Source organism: Pteropus medius, unplaced genomic scaffold (assembly GCF_902729225.1).
Source record: "Pteropus medius unplaced genomic scaffold, Ma_sr-lr_union100, whole genome shotgun sequence".
Taxonomy (NCBI): Eukaryota; Metazoa; Chordata; class Mammalia; order Chiroptera; family Pteropodidae; genus Pteropus; species Pteropus medius.
The window spans coordinates 3,209,770-3,225,771 of record NW_024344371.1 but is presented as its reverse complement, the minus strand read 5'-3'; the positions used below and the strand labels follow the sequence as shown (position 1 = coordinate 3,225,771).

At 40.5% G+C, this 16,002-nt stretch overlaps 1 protein-coding gene across 2 annotated transcripts in view; it reads left to right on the top strand.

Annotated features, from left to right (window-relative positions):
• Positions 1-16,002, top strand: part of STXBP6 (syntaxin binding protein 6) — a 233,166-nt gene that overhangs the window by 7,501 nt on the left and 209,663 nt on the right. The gene's annotated exons all lie outside the window — the stretch shown is intronic.

The following is a 16,002-nucleotide window of genomic DNA, read 5'->3' as shown; positions in this document are numbered from 1 at the left end:
AGCTGCTCAATTGTTGCTACAGTCCTGGGCGGGGTAGTCTCTGCCCATCCTTGCCTGGGTGCCTTGCCCCCTCACTTATTGAAGTTTCTCTCTTATGAAGACCAGAGGAAGTAAAGGGAAGTAAAAAGCAAACCGTGGAGCTTCATTAGCACAATGGGGGGAGGTTTCTGGGGATGAGGTTGAAAACATTTGCTTCATTGTTGACTTCAGAAAATCTCAGCATTTCATTAGTTTACTTCCCATGAGTCCCTTAACTCTGGAAAGGTTAAATTGAATTAGGTTAATGGGGAAGAGGCAAAGAGGAGGAACTGGGAGCTAAATCCTGGCATTGACTGTAATTCTCCCACCTGGAGCCTGTGTCTCTTGCCTTCACTGAGTCCCTTTGTTGCTATGCAGGACCACTAATCACTGCCAGGCTGCCTCATGGGGTTGGTCTGAGGCTCAGATGAGTGGCATTTGTGAGGGCATTTTGAGGGCATTATGAGTGCCTCTGTAAAGTCTGCACCATCACTCCATGGGATTGGCTTAGGCACTTAGTTCCTCTGGGTTAGACAAGGTGAGTATGGCTTGTTGATTTTTTGTTCTGTTTCTAGCTCCTCCATCCTCATTTGAAGTGGGAGGAAATAAGAGATTGTGTTTACATTTCAATTAAGTTGACAGATCCTTTTCACTTACTTTCTTCTAGAGAAAAAAAAATAGTTTTTAAGAGTTGAACAAAACCACGAGTGCAGCAAACCAAACTGCTTTCTAGTCTTCATTGCTTGAAATTCACTGCTTTCCTAAGGGCGGTAATTTCACCCTGTGAGGCTCAGCGCCTTGCTTGACCATCTTGTGGATTGCCAAGCGTGGGTCTTCATGCCTGATGATGATGAAGTTGATGATGGTTCACTTCGTTACAGTGCTGGGGCTGAGCGTTTAAACTAATGCTGCACCATTACATCAGATAATCAAAGATAAGATATTCAGGTGGAAGCCTAATACGCTAGACCTCACTGGCACTTGCTGTCCTTCCAGTAGGTGGAGATGGGGATGTCATGTGGAATTGAGGATGATCTGATTTTTGAGGCGAGTGAATGCATGTGCTATAATCTCATCACCTTTCATAACCACTGTTGGTAACTAGCTTCAGTCAAAGATGTCATATATCGGTGAGCTGTTATTTCTTGTGAGATTGCCTAGGAATATGTTGCCTCACACAGTCTGAGATGAAAGCCAGCTGTATCTAGTGGTTAAAAAGTTAATATTATTCTTGAAGAATTTAATCTACCCTATCATTAAGGTAGCAATAAGGAAGCTACTCTGCTGCTGAGAAGGAGCTGGGTGGATAAAAGCTGGATGTTCCTCAGGTAAGTCCTTTAAAAATGGAATCTGTATGCAACTACAACAGTAGTTAAAACACACACACACACACATTGGTGATAGAAATTTGGTGCTTATATAAAGAGCTCGACTCTAATAAAATGGACATTTCTCCGAATTTTAGCTACTGAAAAATGAGACTTTTTCTTTCTAATCTGATTTTTCCCCCCTGACACTGCCAAGTACACACCCACTGGTCTATCCAGTAGCTGATCTTTAAAAACAAGACAGGGAATCTTGACGTCAGATATCTTGTTTATGAACAGCCCTTGCTCTCAAACCCCACTAGACTGTGAATTCCTCCAAGGGCAGGGATCCTCATTTTTGTATCCCTGAGGCCTAGTGTATCTGGCAAATAGGAGAGAATCAGTAAAAATATGTTGAGCTGGATAGCTGCTTTCTTCTGGGAGTCTCCTCCACTGTCTAGTCCATGAATTTTTCTGTTGGTAAATTATTTTTATTATTTAACATTTCCCTAGAGATTATTAAGTGCTGACATAACACACAGTTCTAAGCACTTTACAAATACTGGTTCCTTTCATCTGCACAGTGGTCAGAGGTAGGTACTATTACTTATCTCTATTCTACAGTTGAAAAAACTGAAGCAGAGGAAGGTCAAGTGACATGTCTGAGGTCCCACAGCTACCATGTAGCAGAGCTGGGAGTTGATCCTGGGTGCTCTGGTTTCAGGGTTCCTATTCTCAACAATAAGCTGGGCTTCAGCTCTCATATATTACCCTTCTCCCTACCTGCCCCCGACAGCTTTCCTGAGAATTACACAGAGATCAGACATGCCTTTGCATCTCCCCTTTTTTTCATCTCCTTTGTCCTCTGCCCCCTTTTGCCCACTCCCACGTTCCAGAAATATGTGACTCTGAGTTTGGAAAATAGAGTATAGCACCATAGCTCATTTATATAGGCTTCAGGTGAGGCCAGTCACACAGGAGCTGATTAGAAAGAACTCTGTTATCTGGACAAGACTGTGACCTCCAGCCCTGGTCCTCTGAGTTTGCCAAGTGACGAGCCGTGTGATCTAGGTTAGTGCCCCTCAAACCTTTGTACACGTGAATCACCTGGGCATCCTGTTGAGGCACAGATTTGGATTCATCGGGTCTGAGATTCTGCATTTCTAACCAGCTTCCAGGAATGACGAGGGTGCCCGTCCTTGGCCCAAGGCCCTAAAGGAGTCCTGAGTCTGTGCAAGGCCATCTCTGCTATTCCAAGCACTGTCTTGCTTGAATAGACCTAATTCCTAACCTGGGACCCAGAGAGACATACAACATCTAGAGACATACACACCAAGGAACTGGAAGTTGTGTGAACACAGGGAGAGGCTTAAGATGAAATGAGCGCGTAACTGAGAGTTAAGGAAATTTGATGCTCTCAAAATGAAGACTGTGTTATTTCCAAATGTGAGCTGAAAGGTGCTCTATTTATGATGGAAAGTTTATTACACAGCAGCTCTAGTGATTTAGCTGTGGTAATGCAAAGTATAATAACTCCTGTTTGAGTTGAAATGAAATTTTATAAAGAACCTATGCTACTGGCCCCCAAAACTCTTGCAAGGAACCTCTTTAAGCTCTCCAAAATCTCCCTGTTTTCAGGTTCTCCCTGTTTTCCAACTCCATCTGCTAGGCTATGCGATAACGCCCTAAGAACCAATATTGGAATACTAATTTATGGTCGACAAAATGCTCTCATTGTATTTGAGTGAGACAGTATCTCATAATTACCCAGCTGTTTTTTATACATGAAAGCGGTGAGGCCTAGAGAGTCTGTCAGAATCACAGGCTCACAAGTGATGGAGTTGGGGCAGGTTTGGGTGAGGGAGCATAACCTGGTGTCTCTTGCTCTTTATACTAGGGTAAGGGAGCATAACCTGGTGTCTCTTGCTCTTTATACAGGCCGAGCTGCTTTGATAAATTTATGCCATTGAACAACTGAATTGGTTTGCCCTATTTGGCTTTGCACAGGAGGAGGAATCTAGATGGGTTTGCATTTTTTTTTTTTTAATGATGTTTTTGAAGTTTAACATACATATAGAAACAAGCACAAATTACATTTATATAGTTTAGGGACTTTCCAATCCATGAACACACGCATTTAGTCTTAACATAGATCAAGAAAGAGAGCCACCAGCACCCCAAAATCTCCCCTTGTGCCTCCCACTTCTGGTTACTTCCTCCTCCATGGTAGCTACTGTCTTGACTTCTAACACAAGAGATCACTTTGCCTATTTTTCAGTTTTAAATAGACACACCCATGCTTTTGGATTCTATTTTTTCTCTCTCAATATTGTACAACTCATCCATATTGTGCATGCAGTAGTAGCTGGATCTTATTCTGTTGTATAAACATACCACAATTACTGGTTAGGGGCATTCGAATTGTTTCCAGTTTTTGGCTGTTATGAATAATGCCGCTGTGAACATTTACATATATGTGTCTTTTGGTTCTCAGAGCTATGCACTTCTGGGGGGTGTGTGTGTATGTGGGTCCTGTGATGTGAATATGTTCAGCTTTACTAGATAAAGCCAGTTTTCCGATATGGCCATTCCAGTTTATATTCCCATCTGGTGTGAATGACAGTGCCATTACTCCACGTTTTTTGCCAGTATTTAGTTTAAGTCATTTAAATTTTGGCTATTCTCATGTTTGTAGAGAGGTCTTTCATTATGGTTCTAATTTGTAACTGTCATCGCCATTTGCAGCTTAGCCTCTTTGCACATGCCTGTGGTTATCCTCTTTTGTGAAGTGCCGGTTCAAATCTCTTGCCTATTTTTCAGTTGTGTTGTTTGCTCGTTTTATTTTCGAAAACAAAGTGAGAGTTCCATAGAAATGTCTATGAAAAAAAGTCCTTGAAATCTGTAGTAATGGGGCTTACCTATCAGTGATATCTGGTTGTATCACTGTAAATGTATTTCTGGAGAGCCTCTCCTGCAGGAGGCTTGCAGAACAAGTTGAAATGAGGATATGCAGAGATATAAAACCCTTAGTAGGTAACTTTCTGAAAAGTTGGGCACGCCAAGTATGTGGTCCAGGGCAATTGTTAAGTTGTGAGATCACCTGAAAGCTTAAAAGCACTTAACCTACAAATGAGCTTGCCTTTTATGGAAGTCATTCTGGAAGATTGTAGACCAACTTCAAAAGTATTGCTGAAAATATTTTTGGAATTGCTTTGAGTACGTTGTTATGGATATTTTTAGTTGGTGTCATAATGTGCTTTGAGCATGTGTTTGATTTGGGGAAAAGGCAAAAGACTTCTCAGAACCCAGTCCAGTGAATAAGGAGGGTGCTTCATGAGTGACTTAAAAAACAAAACATTATTCATAAGGCTCGTCTATAAAGGGATGGACCTTTCTTGAGAGAAGAGTAAAGATGTTAGCAGGGAGGGAGAAGGCACTGCGCTAAGTGATTTCTTTTCCTCCTTTCTTTTAATCTTAACCTATGAGGTACTTACTGTTGTAAATATTCCACTTTATAGATGAAAAGTGAGAGATGTAGAAAGAGAGCATGATTTAAGAGTGAAACCCAGCTGTCTCCCGAGGGCCACTAGTGTCTTTTCCTTTTCCGCACCCTGCCTCGCCTCTGACAAGTGTTAAAGGAATTACAAACCTGTTGCGGCCAAGAAAACGTGTGCAGATGGTGAAGGTCTGGTGTCCACCCTGTCCTGTTACAGACTTCCAGGAACTGGGTGGGCTCACTGCCCAATGGCGCTCTGAGCAAGGAGGAGAACTGGGAGTTGGGCTTCAAGGCACTAGCTCTTTCCAAACATGATTCCTGGGGAATCATACTCTTTGAGAACAATTTAGGGCCTTTCAGTGTCCTACCAGGACTCATAGTCTGATCCATAGACCTTACTCTCTCCACTCTTTTTTTTTTTTCTGGTTGGCAAGCAGCCACCCAAGAAATACTCTAAGACGTGTTGATGACTATTGTCACTGTTGGAAACTATATTCTATGTAGTAAATAGTCTCTTTTCAGCTGGGTGCTCTATATAAAATCTGGCCAGTAGGGGCAGAATATTGCTGAGTTCTTTAATATTCATTCATTCCTGATCTTAAAATCACCCATTAGTTTTCTCTGAAACAGAGTGGGTTAATGGCTTTGGTGTCTAGTAAAGGCCTTCAAAAATGATTTCTGAAAAGAACGCCCTGGGTATATTGTTTTCAGATAGACATTGGGGCAGCCAGCTGCGCCTGAGATGTGAAGGGCCTGGGAGAGACTTGAAAATACACTTGGCCATCGCAGAGGCTTGTCCTAACCCTTCTTAGCTTGTGGACGCCGACAAGCTGGCCCTCTTCCAGTGAGATTGGGAATGTTGTCTAAAAGCTGAATACATAGAAAGCAGAAGCTACAACCTATTTTTCTGGCTCAAAGTGTAGCAAAGAAACCTCTGGACTTCTCTTGAGACTGCACAGTATAATGGTTTCTTCATTTGGTGATTTCTTTATCCTTAACACCTTACATCTTGCACAGCCTTGGTTATCAGGGCAAAGCCCTGGGTTGCAAGTGATTAGATAACCAAGTCATTTCCTGTATAGATTAGAATTTTAGTTCATTCATACTCAAACAGTTTTCCCTGGTTGCAGCAAGGTGCTCAAGATAAAATGTGAAGACATTTTAATGAACACCTCCCCTAGCAAGATATTCATTTTCTCATCACACTTAATTCCTGTAGAGGATTCTAGAGTAGGTACGAAGAGCCAGGTGTTATTAAGAAGGACTTAGTTGTCCCCAGTGACTGAATACCCAATGTGGCCATTTTGCCTGTTTTCTTGGCAGATTATAGTATCCTATACACGTGTGCAGTTTGTACACTTCAGATGTGGACTTGACTGGTAGACATCTGAATTATTCACCTCCTGCCAAAAGAAAGAAACTTATAAATAGTGCTTTGTATTTTGAATTTTACAGTGCACTGAGTAAACACAAGATATACGTTGTGAAAGGAGGAGTAAAGGACCGCCCACATCCTTATTTTTCGAGTGGGTGCAACTAATGACTAGTTCCTGGATGTGTAACTAGGATGCAGGTCATGGTCCCATTGTCGTCCCTGGCAGAGCTACAGTAAACACTGCCTCCCTGTAGGTCGCTGTGTTATCTTGCAGGTACAAGTGTCTGAAGTTCTTTTTTTCCTGAGAAGTTTTCTACAGAGCTTGCTTCGGTGAATACCTGAGGCTTCCTTAATATAATATTAATTATACTAATAGTTAGTGGTTGCACACATGTGGTGTGCCAATGCTAACACCTTTTTGTGGATTCTTCCAACTCTGTTAATTAGGTGCTGTCATTCACTCATTTTTACAGAAACCAAGATGCAGAGAAACTGTCCTTTGGTCCCAAGCTCCACAGCCCATCTTTGTGACTCTGGGTTAGGTTCTTGACTGTCACACTGTGCTGTCTGGAGGCAGTGAGTGATGGGAGGGTCTTGGCAGCACCTGGGGCTGGTCCCGCAACCAGATATCAGAAGAAGGAAGAGCAGACATTTCTTAACAGGAAGTATATCACTGTGGGTGGCTCCTGCATTTTAAATGTGCTCAGTTTAGGTGAGTGATGGACAAATTCATTGCAGCAGATTTCAAGAAAAAGTGGAATTTTGAAGGAAAAGAGAGATGTCTAATGACATTTAAAGGAAAGGGAAAGATAGTCGGCTTTGTATAGGGTGCTGACCTACACCCTGGAAAGGCATCTATAGAGATGATGTGGTATCTGTCAGGGGGTTCCTAGGAGCAGTTTTACCTGGAACAGCTGTTTCAGGTTTGTGGGTATTAGCTGTCCCTCCTTGCCTTGCTTTTATCGAAGGCAAACATAGACAGGGCCAAGCTCCTTCAATTCTTTCCTTATTTATTTCATGGCTGGGCTTGGGAGAGGAGGAAGGGCAGGTAAAGATATAGTTCCCCTCCCCTTCTTCACACGGATACCATGTCACAGTGCTATGTCAGAGTGAAGAGACCTGGAGAAATCCCCAGGAAAGACCCCTTGTGAAAGGCGAGGAGTCTGATAAAATCCTGCAGGGGCCTTTTATCTACATCTTTGTCAGGATATCTTTTCCATTTTGTTTTGTACTGATCTTATCTCTGTCTTTTCATTCATTCAGCAAAAAGTACCTACTCTGTGTAGCCAATTACCATGGTGAGCAAAATCAGACAAGATTTCTGCTTTCATATAACTTTTTTTGAAAAACTGTACAAAAAATAATTGCACAAAATGTTAAATGACAAATGTTCTGAGTGCCTTTGGGAGAGGTACATATTTGAAGGGGTTTGGCCTACTTAAGGAAATCAGGGCAGCCTTCCTAAAGAAGTGATGATGAGCAACAATCTGAAGGATGAGTAGAAGTTAAAGAGAGAGGGGATGGCATTACAGAGGTGGCAGAATGTGCAACATCTATAGTGGAAGGGGCCGTGGCATGAAGGAGGGACAGAAGAAGGCCCTTGTGGCTCGGAATGTAGAATAAGGAGTTACAAGACGTCTTTTCCCAAGGGTCATGAGGTTTTCTAAGCATGGGTTTGAAATGATCAGATTGACAAGATATTACTTTGGCTGCAGTGAAGAGAATGGATAAATGGATTATAGGGGTTCAAGAGGAGATGTAGGTGGACTAGTTTAGAAGTTTTTGCAGTTCAGGAAAAAATGATCACCTGGCCAAGGAGGTAAAGACGGAGAGAACTGTGTGGATAAAGAGAGGTGATAAGATTGGATATGGTGATGGGTTGGAAAAACAAGATGAGAAAGATGGAGGCAACAAGGACTCTAGCTTGCATGATTCGATGGTGGTACCAGTCCATAGACATTGTCATGTCTCCCCCAGCAGACTGTAGACTGATAGCAGGATATTTCTCTAATGTAATTTCAAGCCCTCATGGAGTAACCTATACAGTAGGTACTCAGCTTTTGTTCACTGTATTCTTCAAATAGGACAGATTTCTTTAGAATGAGGGCATTTGTGCTCTGTGGGAAGCAGCAGTTTGTGTACCACGTAGTGTGGTTTGTGCAAGGTAGAGGTTCCATAGCTGGAGTAGAGCCCCAAAGGCGTTTAGCCATGTGGAGATATGCCTTCAAGTTTCAGGAAGCCTTTCCAATAATTTTGAACTCTTAGCACTTAGAAATCTATATTTCTCATTTATATTAGACTCAATCCTTCTGACCTTCACTGTCTCCAATGTAAGATGAGCCTAATAACACCAACCTCCTGGGGTGGCCGTGAGGGTTTTTTTTTGATAATTTTGTGAAATATGGAGGAGTAATCAAAGGACTCTGTCCATCTGTGCGTCCTTTTACCTATATTTCTCCCCACCATTAGTTGGTGCCATTGCTCAGAGGGCACCAGCCAGTGGATAATGGTTGGCTCATGGTAGATGAAGTATCTCTCTTGAGTAGCTGCTCATGTATGGGTTTCTTTTATCACCCAGTCCTTCTGTAAAATGACTAGTCAGTTTACAGTGGGTAAGTTTTTGATGTGATTCTGTTGGCTGGTCTGAGGGATGAGAGAGAGAGATGAATGAGAAACAGGTCAGAGGTAATTTTTTCCTTTTATTAAGATTGTCTTAGATTTCAGGTTCTGGGGTGCTCAAGGCAAGTCACAACCCCAGAATTGAGAGTATGCTAAGCACAAGTGATTTCTCGATTTCTATCCTCAGTGTAGATATGCGTAAGGTGATAATGGTAGTCATCACCGACTCTCTTTGAGACTGGACACCGGATAATTCTAGTGTTTTGGTTGTCGCTGGAAACAGTTTTCTCACAATGTTTTCTCTTCACAGAATAGAATGCTTTTACTATATTGGTGAACTTGTTCAAAATGATTTGCCTTTAGGTAGCCTATTTTTCTCCATTGTCTTTAGATTAAATATTTCCATCTCTGTCATTTCAAACATTCTGGAACACTGGTATATGTCTTTCTATCTTTACCACTGTGTTTTTTTCCTGTTTATTTCCACTTTCTCTTGGAACTACATGATATCTTTGTTCATTTCATCCTTTAGTTGGCAAAGGCCTTAGATATATAATTAACCCCTTTGTCTTCTATGTATTTTCTATGTTTTCTATTTTATAGATAAGGAAATTGAGGCTGTCCAGTTCTACCATAAATCAACAGTAAGCCCATGACTCAGTTCTAATCTGTTGATTTCTCGGCTCATGGTGATTTTCTAGAACTTTAAAATATTTCTAAGATTCTTTGTTTTAAAATCTAACTTTCAACTTAAGGTTATTCTCTCCTAGAAATTGTTTTCTTGCTTTATTGTAACTAAAGCTTTAATTGGTTTAGCACAAGGGGAGAAGCAAGCAATGTCTTTGTCTCATAAAATTAACATAAAAATTTATAGCTTTATAAATAATATTTACTGAATTTGGCAATATTCGTATAATGAATAAATAATTTTAAAGTGTACCAATATTTTTCGTATGGTCTGGCCAAATTCCCACTTGGAGGAGATTACATTTGTGTTGAAACATACTGTCTTTTCTCTATCATCTTGGGCTTTATGAGGGGTTTATCCTTGGACTAGTGATTTTTCACTCTGAGTTTGTGTAGGAAATCAGGATGTATCTAGTTATCTTATGAGGTATCATGAAATTTTCATAAGGACATTCTCATAAATCCACTTAATTAAAAATAAAGAACATGTTATATAGCAACAGGATTTTGTTCTTCCTTTTAAAGAGGAGATGGGAGTCCATGAATCAGATGAAGATAGGCTATAGCAATTTCAGAAAGCATGAGGATTACTGCTTTAAAGGACCCGGAAGAGCAGAAACAAACCCAACAACTCTGTCAGTCTTTACTGTGTCCTGGTGTTTAGGTGGATATTGAAGCTCTCTAACTGGTGACCTATGGTCTAGCTACTTCCCTTTAAAAGCTGTCTATTTAAAATACGTTCTGTTCCTCTGCCCAGCTCAGTGAGCGTTTTTTTTTTTTTTTTTTTACTGTACTGTCCTCAGAGCTGCCTGTCAAGATGAAGAGCCTTTGGTGGAATAGCATTTTGTCCTTAACTCAAGGTCCTAGAATCATAAATAATTGGCAAATGTTGGCCTCAGAATGGACAAGAGACTCGTTCATAGACTCCACAGGGTGAGAATAAAAGTGCTGAGAGCAGATGGGAAAGCACTTGGGTAGAGGTGGCCAGGCACTCCGAGTGAGTTGATGAGCACCTTGGCTTCCTTTGCCCATTCAGTGCCTCATGTCCTCCCTTTTCCCCTTCCTAGAGGGCAGGGTGCTGTGCTGTCTTGGGTGCTGTGGTCAGACATGCACGGAAGATTGGACTTTGGGGACTGGGGCTTGTTCACCTTTGCTTCTCTATGGTCAATTCTGTCCCTCTTTCCCAGTTTCATTTCCCTGTTGTCATTTGACACTATTTAGAATAACATGAAGTACTGTGGTAGCATCGTTCATTTTTATTCTTTGCCCTTAAAAATTCCATTCTCCTCTTCATTCATATTGTATCTTTGCAATCATTCTTCAGACTTAGTCAAGAGCTACTACCTCTTTGAAGCCTTCTGTGGCCATTGAACTTCTACCCTGAGGCAGAATTGATCTGTGCTACTCCTGTGCCATATATAACTAACATGCTCAAGTACGATTATTTGCTTGCATGTCTAGAGTGAACACTGGAGGGATGGCACTGTGACTTGTACATTTTATGTCTTCAACATGGTGCCTAGTATAGGATGGGTACCACCAAGGGGATGGATGGATGGATGGATGGATGGATGGATAGATGGATGGATGGATGGATAGGTGGAGAAAGAAGACATTTTTAGCTGGGATACAGGGGAAAGACTTCAGGTGTGGACAAGAGAGTTGTTTCTGCTACATGCTTACTGAAAAATAGTAGAGGATGGAAATGCGAGCTATTAAAAATGAACTGTGCCATTTTTTTTTTCAGAGTAGAAACCAAGTAATTGTCAAGAGATGACATCACCATCATTTGCTTTTTTTTCTTAAAAGCTCTGGGATCTTTACTGAAAGATCTAGTTTCCTATGTATAAAATAGGTTGATAAGTCTATAAAGTATATTCTGTTATTAATGTGAGGATCAATTGAGGCTTTCAAAGTGCTCAGCTCCCTGCCTTGTCTGTAGTGAGGCCTCAGTGTGGTAAATGGTAGTTATCGCTGTTATTATTGGCTTCCGTTATATGATGGAATCAAGAGGTGCCTGTTATAAATGTTATGAGGCAGAATTCTCCTTCTCCCCGAAGTAAGAACTTTTAGATTCATAGGTAAACACAAAGTAGATGTTCAGGTGTCAGGATTCATTGCAATTGGGGTTATGCATTCTCCTTCCTCTTCTTAGTTATATAGTACTTCTATATAGAAAGGAAAGCACTTGCCAGTTTTTTAGAAAAAGTTTTACTACTGCCAGCATTTGGTTCTGTGTGAGGCATTACATGGGAGTCTTTTTGGTTGTTTAAAAGAATATATGTCTATATATGTATATATTTATTTGCAAAAAGAGTTGTTCTGTTTCTCCCTGAAGACCTGGAGAGCAGGTGGCATGCATTGCTGTTTCTATTTTGATATGGAAACAAGTCTGGTTAGTCTGGGCCATCTTGATTTTGTCATGAATGCCATTGTATGGATACATTTCTGCCCCTGTCACCCCCAGTTGGAAAGCCATTTTGGAAATCAGTGATAGGCATTCCTAACGGTGTTTGTTTATCCATTTATTCACTCATTCACACAATCATTGATGCAGTCACTCTCTGCTCAGTGTTTCATTGCTTTTCTCACCTGGTCCTTCAGTGCTGGTTCCAGAGATTTTTTTTCTTGGTCTAAGAGGCTGCAACAGTTGCCAGTGGTGATGACTATTTGTATGTGCCTCTTAACTCCTTCTTCTAAGAGTATTTTATAGCCTGTCCGCTACTGTTTAGGTATGTGGCCACTTGTGTTTGTTGCTGAAATATAGGTCAGTGAATTTCTGAGCAAACAAGAAAATGCATATGAAAGAACTATATACACAAACCAGATGGTATGGACCCACCATCTTTTCTCTCTATTTCCAGAATCCAAAAGGCTCTGAAAGCTCTCATAACCCATTTGGTGGCAAGATCTCATTTCAGTGAATGAGAGTCTGTATTCATTTATCTCATTTAGTGCGTTTATTCCAAAGTTTTGCTGCAAAAGTGTTACTATGAGTATGGGGTGCTGACCTACACTCTACACATAAGGTGTATGCTACCTTTTTAAAATGTTAACATGTTTGAATTCCAAAGCACTTCTGGCCTTAGGGCATTTAGATAAGAGATGTGGACTTACAGTGTTTTTATTAGGGCCTCTAAACCGTTTTTCAGTTGACAACCTACCCTTGAGATTCTCTCCATGGCACCATCTTTTTGTGGTGGGCAGATGAGGATCTCCCTTGCCTGTCATTTAAGGAGCATTGACTGAGGTGCTGTAGGTTGGACTTTGTGCTAGGTATGGGAATAATAAGGCCTTGGCCCTCTTTGCCTTGGAGAAGCTAAGAGCCTCCTGATGATGAGGAAGGTGCTATAATAGCAGTCTGTGGAGTCTTGGGTGTGGTAGGATAATCACAACCAGAAACTCCATCAAATTTGCAAAGGCAAAGAAGTATGGAAGAGAGTGTGATGGGAGCCGTTGTGTACTTACTGTGGTCTTTGAAAAAGAAAGCCAGAGATGGGGCTGCAGAGGGGCCAGTTTTTGAAGAGCCTTATCTACCAAGCTAAACAGCTGAGAATTTATCCTTTGGCAATAGGGAGCCTTTAAACCTGGGAATGAATGATCAGGTTTGCATTTTAGAAAGAGCCCTCCACTTTCATCTTAAGCGACTCCCCAAAAAGTCATTGCAATAGTCTGGTCAACAGGACATTTTACTAGTATACCTAATGATACTTTACAGTATAATATTTTGGGGTTTGCAAAAGATTTTCTCCTGCCTTAATTTTTTTTGCAGTAGCCCCGAGGGATGAATGAGTAAGTAATAATTTAGGAAACAGGTTCAGAGAAGTGACCTGCCCAAGGTCATATATAGCAACTGGCTACACCAGCTCTCTTAATTCCACACTCATTGTTGCTTGGACATGATATTAAAACATTTTTGTATATTCCTCAGTTACTAAGCATACTTAAAGATAATCTGCCACCTGCACATCTTTCGTGTTTGTACCCACTGACTAGACCGTCAGCTCATTGAGAACTTCAGTATTAAATTTGCTGTGCCTTTGACACCCAGTAGGCACCACCAAGAATTTGCTAAACTGTTTCTCATACAAAGCCAGCACAGGCCTAGGAAGAAGCAACATTTACGAAAACAGAGGGACCATCATTTTTATTGTATATATAATCATGTTTATTTATTAGGCAGTTTGTATGTTTAAGACACTGCTCCAGGTGCTGTGGGGAATACAAAATGTAAAACATTTAGATTTAAATTAAGAACTTTGTTATGAATTAAGCCTCTTCTATCTTATCCACATCCCACACACCAAATTTCTTGGCTTTTGCAACAAAATTTCTTTTTAATGAACGTTGGGTGTTGAAATCAAAAGGCTTCTTGAACAAACTGATTAGAACAGTTAGGCTACACAGTTGCTTTGTGTTAGTTTATGCAGTAATTAGGTGTGACATGGCACCTTTCCAAATGGCTATCTTAGAAACAAACAAACAAATCATTAAATGGGGATACTTTATTATAAAAGAATGAAAATTTTAGCTTGACTAGATGCCCAGTAATATCACTTCACAAGTGAAAATCATCTTGTGAATCATACTTAAAATTAATAGCAAACTGTAACTTTTTATTAAAGCCCTACTGAGTTAGCAGTGAAATTAATGATGTAATCTTTTTCTTATGCACTTGGCATATATTGCTATTTATGCTAGTAGTATTTCCTAAGCTGTCCAGGAGTTAGAAAAAGATCAAGTTCTAAATTATTCTCAGTCTTAGAAGACATGTCAATTTAAAAGCATCAGTTGAGTTGACTTGGTTCTGATTTTCTTTCACCAACATTGTATCAGAAGAGCTTTGGGGGGGGCCCCAAAGAAACTGTAGAGATTATTCAAACCCAAGGGCTAGAGTCGGGGGTGGGTTGGGGGTGGAAATGGATTAGGAAACTGATCCACGTGGGTTCAAGTCCATTCTTAAACTTTTTAATTATAACTTTGTGCAAGTCTCTGAGTCTCTGGATTTTTACCTAAAAAGTGAGCCTTAAGCTAATGTTTTTCAAAGATTCTAAGACATGCGCTTTATTGTCCATTTTACATTTTAATATATCTGAAAACAAGATGTGTTTTACAGTGCATTATATGTTATGGTTTAATTTATGGTGTTTTTTCCTAATATAGTGGTTCATAAAATAACAGTGCATCTTACAACCAGTGATTTCTTAGATTTGATGCAATGTGGTAATATTTGCCTTACCAACCTTCTGGGTTGTCGTCAGGATCAAATCAGGTAGTATATTTCCTGGAACATGATTCCACCTGTACTAACAAAATAGCAAAAGCAAAAGCACTTTTCAATAACCCTTGACAGTCTTTCTCCCTTTAGTACTTCCTGTGATGAAACTTAATTTCTCTGCATCTTAAAAGTATGTTGTGAAGAGATGGAAAGTGGAAACGGCAAATTTAGATGAATTATCAAATGTCTCTCTTGAATATTTGAACTAGCAAAAGAATTTCAGTGGATTCTTACAGTTGACTTCCTGAAGATTTTTTTTTTTTCAAACAATACCTCAGACATGTTGGTCTTGTCTCCCCTTACTCCCCCCACCCCAAAAGGAACTCCAGGGCAGGCCAGCTTTAGGCGAGAGAGGGTGGAGGGAGAGAAGATGATTTCATTTTGGACGAATTGAATTTGAGATGAGTTTGAGGCATCCAAGTGAAGATGTTGAGTAGGCAGTTGAATTTGTGAGTCAGAGATAAAAATGTGGCATTTTGGGTACAGAGATGGTAAATGAAAGCTCGATCTTGGATGAGATAACCTAGGAAACAAACAGAGAAAAGAGAATTGGAACTGGAGGTTGACAAGCCCCTTCAGCTAGCAAACCTGTTTTATTTGGCCTGTGTAATGTTTTTAAAATATTTGAACAAGTTGCTATAGCATGTTTATGGTTTTTTGGCTGCCCAGAATATATTTTCTCTTTTTGATAGCAGCATCATAATTTCCTTTTAAGAAATTTCCTATCCTCCAATCTCAGACCTTGTGCTTTAAGATTACGTTTCATTCTGACCCCAGATGAAGTGTGTGACCTAGGGCTGGCCAATCATCCGCCGAATAGCCTAGCTACAATGGTCAGTTCAAGAATCGTCTAACAGTCTAAGTTGGCCCAATCAGAGGGAATTTTGAGACTGTGAGGGAGCTCCGGGAAGAGAATTTTTCTTGTTTTCTGTTTAAACACCTGGCAGGGTATGGTCTGGAGGTCTGGCGACTGCCTTGCTGCCATTGAGTAGAGCTTATCTGAGAAGAGGGACAACAAAGAAATACAATCCAGATAGAGAAACTGGTCCTGATCACACTGATCAAACCCAGTGGCAGCTGTACCTCTAGGCTTTTCAGTTAAAAGAGCCAATAAATTTTCATTTTGGTGTAACCAGGATTCTTTTATTTGTACCAGAAAGAAAGTCTAATTGATGCAGTTGCCAAGATTTAAAAATGATGAGTTTTTATATAGAACTCAGGA